This window comes from Cyprinodon variegatus, unplaced genomic scaffold, assembly GCF_000732505.1.
Source record: "Cyprinodon variegatus isolate N-32 unplaced genomic scaffold, C_variegatus-1.0 Scaffold449, whole genome shotgun sequence".
NCBI lineage: Eukaryota > Metazoa > Chordata > Actinopteri > Cyprinodontiformes > Cyprinodontidae > Cyprinodon > Cyprinodon variegatus.
Window position 1 is genome coordinate 256,401 of NW_015150902.1, and position 6,413 is coordinate 262,813.

The following is a 6,413-nucleotide window of genomic DNA, read 5'->3' on the forward strand; positions in this document are numbered from 1 at the left end:
TTCCTAATTGTACATACACACAGTCTTCTTATAAACGGAAAATCTGGGCTTCTGATTAACGAAGGTCACATACTTGCTTAATGAATGATTCATTAAGTTATACAGGTACTCTATGAGACATGCAAAAACTTCATAAAAATGCAACAAATTATGTAACATAAATGTTTTAACAGAAATGAACAGTGACTCACCACTAAAGCAAAGAGTTATGTAAACCTGGACAGTTTTAGCTGTATATAGAGAGATTTCATAATCAGCTATGAATCAAGTGCACGGTCATGTAAAAGTGTTAACCCCCTTTTAGATTTTTGTTTTCGTCCCAATTCAGTGTTTTAAATTTCCCTTTAATTTCAGACAACGATTGGAAGTACAAGATTCAGTCTTTAACTGATTCCCTCTTCTATTAGAGGGATACATCTTCCCAAGCAAAATTGACCCTATATGTGAAGAAATGGGATAAGCCACACTTTAAAAATGTTATTATCAGTATGATTGTTCGCAAACCTGCAAGAGATCCGTCAGAGTACCACAACCACATCATTCTTTTTACTCAAGTAAAAGTAAAACATAGACATCATACTAAATACTCAGCAGGAGTTAAAAGTATTCCCTAAAGTACCAGATGTTGCACATAAAGGTTCTACGAATACATTGATTTTAAACATTAAAACAGATGTTAACAGATGTTAAAACAGGGAGTACTTTAAGTATTCCCTAAAACCTATACCGAAGTAGTAACTGTTAAACAGCCTGTACTTATAAAGCGCTTTTTTAAGTCAGGAGACTTGACCAAAGGGCTTTACTCTACATTCAGTCATTCACTCACACACTGATGGTTGCAAGCTACATTGTAGCCACAGCTGCCCTGGGGCTCACTGACAGAGGCAAGGCTGCCGTACACTGGTGTCACTGAGTGTCTCTGACCACCATTAGTAGGCAATACAGGGGAAGTCTCTTGCACAAGGACACGACACAGAAAGCCTGAGCCGGGGCTTGAACCGAAAACTCTGATATTGCAGGGCAAATTCCAGCACCCGACGCCACTGTCGCCATAACAGTTCTTTTCTCTTGTCAACAGTGTCCTACCTAGCAATGTGGCAATAAGAATAATTGTCTTGATGCCAAAAACGGGGCCAACAGATTTTGCTTTCACAAGTGGAGCAGTAGGGTTAGGGTTTATCGCCATAGTGTTACGCTTGATTTATTAAGATAAATAGCTTTATTATAATTCATTCAGGGAGTATTACAGATTATATGGACACTGCAATGAGTAAGTAGAACAGGAAAGGAAAAACAGGAAAAAATGAGAAAAGATGAAAGAGGAGGAGATAAAAGGGAGGTAATGATAAAACCTCTTCAGTCTGTTTCATCACCTGTAAAGAGATGTAAAAAGAACAACACAACCAACAGATATAGTATAAGAGATACAATAAAGTGGCACCTCGATACTATCGCAGAAGTATATCTAGTGTTATTTAATCTGACATGTATACTGTGGTAGCTGAAGATAAGAATATTGGCTTTCTGTATGGAAGTGAATCTCTAAGTGCCTGGAATCAAGCACCTGTAGTTGTTTGTGAGAGTGCACTTGTGCTTGTAAAGTTTATCCAAAGGAAAAATGCTCAATAGTGGTTGTAAAGAGCCAAAGGCGTGCCCCCCCCCAGAGCACCGAGGCGAGCACCAGGGGACATTTTTGATGCCTTTATAAGTTTAGTGCTGACGCGTGGCTGAATCATCTTTGCTACAGCTGCGCCATCGAAAAGTGAGTCTGATGCGCGTTGGGCGGAGCTACCCTACTCCTTTGCCTGTAACAATGGCAGATATATTTGCTGTTATAAGTGGTAAAAAGTAGTTTTAATGTTTTTAAGTGCGAAAGTCCACCTGAAAACTTCATCAGTGCAGTCAGTTCATCCAGATTACCATCCTGCCTTCAAATATTATTTCTCTGTCGGAGCCGCTCAGACCCCTGTACACCGGCCGTGCTCTGTCATTAGGAATCCCGTTCAACAGCAGCCTCTGGGCTGGCCGCCTCTTCACGGTTTTCCGCTACTGGAAGGCGTTTTTCACGTATGGAATCCAAACTGCAGGCACCAGAATAATAAAATTTAACATATTTTGCCGGCAGGTTTCAATATTTTAAGTTAATTTTTAAGTTAAACAGTTAATTTTCAGAGGAGTGATCATAGCGATCTGCATCAGCAGTGCTCTCTGTCTCCCTGCCAGCTCCCAGATCAGCTTCTCTGATTGGATGATGTGGCACGTCGAGCAGCAAAAGTTAAATTTTTTCCAACTACAGCACCTGCTGCTTCTGTGTTGCGCACATCAGATGCTCTGAAGCTGATGAGGCGCTGCTTCAGCTGCTCAGATGCACTGTAAGACCTTTTGCTGCGCCTTGATGCGCATCAACCATTGACTTTGCATGTAAGCTGCTTCTGCTGCCTCTGTTGCTTTAGGTGTGAACGTAGCATTACGTTAATAGACTATATTAATTAGGCTATGTATGCTTAAAAAAAAAAAAAAAAGAAATTCCACCATCCCTCTTCTTTTATTTTTACAACTACACAACTGGTTACTCAAGTAAAAGTAAGAAGTAAAACTACAGAGAAATTATTTTTGCTCCAGCCAATGTAACTGAGTACATGTAACTAGTAACTATTCGCATCTGCTAATAACATGAGGCAGGATTAAACAAACTGCCATATTAGTCTGGAAAGTGGGTTTTCAGACTAGAATAGTCTAAAAAATTAACACCATCATTAGATTAGCTTCACTGGTTTCAGAGCAAAGCGGCTTCGACATGGTGGATTTAACAGCTTTGCCCGGAGTTCAGTCGCAGGAAGCTGCCCAGTCTGAGCAGCAGCGAAACTTCCAGCAACATGATCTCCATTCATGAAAAAATAAATAAAAGTCAGCAGTCCTTTCTACAGCAGACGCCATTTTACTTACACTACACTGTAAGTAAACTGGATAACTGTTTGCGGGTGATCCAGAATTGATGAGCTTTCCTACTTGCTCAAACCAAGATACTGTAAAAGAACTGCAAAAAACAATTTTTTTCTTAAAATAACTGCCTTTGTTCTTGAATTGAGGAGGTAAGTGAGCCACCTTGCCAATGGAACAAGATGATTTACATTTAAAATAAGACAAAAAAAAAAACAATTGCATTGTTTTATTTAAAGTTGATATTATCCAATTATCTTATTGTAAGCGTAAAATTACTCATTCTATTGATAAATCATCTTATATATATATACTCAAATTGAGGGTAAATACACTTGATTTAAGACATTGTACTTATTTCTAGATCGTTTTTGCAGAGAGTAAATCAACTCTGGTCTGTTTCATCCAGAACAAGCAGCCTGATTTTTTTCTAACTGGCAAATGAAAAGTTTAGTCTCTTCTAAGTGTGAAAAAAGCATAACTGGGGGAAATCATAAAGGAGACATATGGGTTTTTTTCCCCCAGCGTTGTATGTGCTGAGCTTCAAGGAATACATGCTGAGAAATTTGCAATAAACTCTATAAAATATAACATCGTCTACGAGCAGAGAACTTTGTGGAGCTCTTTGATTTATGCGACAGAATATCGAGACGATGTTAAAATGATTTGTGAATTTCGCCACTGGTTTGTGTTCTTCAGGACCACTGAGCATCTTTCTGAGACAAACGGGCCTTTGACAGAGGATGAAGGGGAGCTTTGTCAGACAGAAGCCTTGGGATTGTTTATCGCTGCCAATGTGTGTTTGCTGCCTGTATGAGAAAGAGATTATGTGGGTGTCTCTAAGACGGCGTGTGCTTCGGCGAGGAAGAGATTGAGTGGCACGCCTGTGTTTGTGTTTGGGAATAAAAAGGAAGCCGGAAAAAAATCAGGACAAGAGTTTTTCTGATTCTATCCACATTTTAGTCTGATATCAGCAGACAGAGAGCGTGTTTACATGTCAACGAAGGTGGGAGTGTGTGTCGTAGGGGGAGTTAAAACGAAAGCAGAGCATCTTTAACACTTTGCAGCTGATTTTGAGGCCCTTTAGAAAGGTAAGTAAAACATTTGTTTTCAGCTAGCCATCAGAAACATCTGATTGTTGGTGACTGTCTCAAAATGTCTTCAAATTAACCTTATTAGGTAATATTCTGAACACATTTACTCCAATTGTGTCGACAGCAGTGATGCCCGACCCATCCATTCCACCTGTTTTCTTTCTCGAATATTTCAACCTAAATGGATTTCTCTCTTCAGATCAGCCTCAATATGCTGCTCCAAAATAGTTGACTAGGTTCAGCTATTAAGCCCTGAAGATACATTCATTTTGTAAAGAGGATAGGAAAAGCTGCCTTCAGAGATGCATCCAATTTAGGCAGCATCCCATTCTTAATCCAGGGGTTTAATATAAAGTCAGTCAAGCTTGCAGCTATGAGAGCTTAAACTCCTTTAGAGTTGATGCCAGTGCCTCAGTTTTCTCTTGGATTTCCAGCCTGTGGAGAACATGGATCCATCGGTGATGCATGTCTCGGTTGCAGCTGCTTGTCCATGGAAACCTATTTCTTGAATCTGTCCATGAACTGATCATGATTTGATCTAAAAACTATTGAAAAGTGAGGAGGAAATGTTGTGTATGTTACATGTATAAAATCATGTGGCCCTGAACTTGGAGGAGTTGATCTTCATCTCTATCGCTTTGCACTCAGCTATGAACCATCGTAGTGTATGTTGCAGGTCTTGGCAGGAGGGAGCCAGAAGAACAACGTCATCATCGAAAAAACGCAGGAAGGAAATCTGATGGTCCCCAAACCAGACCCTCTCTGGTCCTTGGCTGCACCTAGAAATCCTGTGCATGAAGGTTCTGAGCAGGACCAGTGACAGAGTGCAACACTGGAGGAGTCATGGACTGGAAATAGGTCTGACCTAATGCCCGCTCTGCTTGTACAGCAACCGAATGGCCCCTAGTAAAGGGTACTCATGGAGCGCCCCTTACAGGGCACCATGAGGGACAATGTTGAATGCCAGGTCAACAAAACACATGTGGACCAGTTGGGCAAACACCCATGAACCAGGGAGAAGCCTGCAGAGGGTGTAGAGCTGGTCCGCTGCTCTCCTGGACACCTGGACTTTCCTCTCCAGCAGCCTGACCTAGGCCTTAAGGCTGATTTATACTCCGACACCAGGTTGTCGGCGTGTGTGTCGCAGTGAATGCAAATGTGCCCCTGCCTCAGACACTCTGTTGCACCTCTCCAAAATTGTAGGCGACTGCAGACAGGAGGCCTCTGATTGGTCAAATCTATATCTTCTCTACACTATGCGTATTTCCTGTTTGGTACCTTAACGGCTTTGTTTTGTTTGTATGACCGCCATTGTGGAAAACGACTCGCGAAGATGGATCAGCTAGAAGAGCGAGGTGCGTGATAGAGACTGACATTTTTTCGGGATTCCCGTGGGATGGGAGTCAGTATTAGTAACGATCACATGATTGGGACGGTACAGGATTAAACATTAACGGGAATAGACGGGAGCGGGAGCAAACCAATAGTAACTAAAAAAAAAACTAGGATCGATGCCAAAAAATAAAATAAAAACGACCAAATGGCGCGGCGCCGCCATTTGGTCGTTTTTTTCCTTGAAGCCTACACTATAATGCGAGTCAAAAAAACTACACGACCCAAAAACCAACAGTGATTCCGCTCTGAGTTTTTCACCCGCGCTCAAAAACAACAATGGAGGGACCAACAATTACTACAGTTAGAAACAGGAACTTAACTGACCCTTCATAGGAATTCAGATTCAATGTATTGGCAGAAATCTTATTGAGGACAACAAGAATGGGAGTGGTGCAGGAGCGGGAGTCATTCTGAATGGGAGCGGGATGGGAGTGGGAGTAATTTCACCAGGAGTGGGACAGGACAGGATTTAGATTTCTACTCTGGCCCGGGATCGGGACGGGACACATTTTTTTTCTGTGGGAGTGGGACGGGACAGGAGTGAAAATCCACTCCTGTGTCAGTCTCTAGTGTGTGAGAACGCTAGGACCCTTTTTCCACCTGGATCCCCGCTCTTTTTCTCCCTCATGTCCCTCCGTTGTAACACAAACTTGCCCCTTGCATTTTTCCACTTCCTCCAACCACCACTCCAGTCTGCCAGTCACAGGGCACTGGTCCAGACCTGCACACAGTGATGAAGAGGCATGTCAGCCATTAAATCCTGACTTTACATCAACAGGCATTGCAAATTTCCTCAGTTTTGATTACTAGTGATTTTAAAAAAAGTTTTTTCTGGAATCAGACAAGGACAACTTTTTAAATCCACAAGAATGTGATATAAGGTGAAACCCTAAAAACAGAGAATTCGTCATATTTCCACTTTTACACAATGACCCATGTTTGATAACTAATGTCCTATATGGTAAACAGACTGAAATAAATGAC

General features: G+C 41.6%; 1 protein-coding gene across 1 annotated transcript in view; it reads left to right on the forward strand.

Moving 5' to 3' along the window:
- Positions 1 to 3,823: 3,823 nt before the first annotated feature.
- Positions 3,824 to 6,413, forward strand: part of LOC107093833 (ras-related protein Rab-33A-like) — a 21,557-nt gene continuing 18,967 nt past the window's right edge. Inside the window, exon 1 of the mRNA XM_015389134.1 lies at positions 3,824 to 4,031. The gene's annotated coding sequence lies outside the window, so the exon portion shown is untranslated. The remainder of the gene's footprint in view (positions 4,032 to 6,413) is intronic.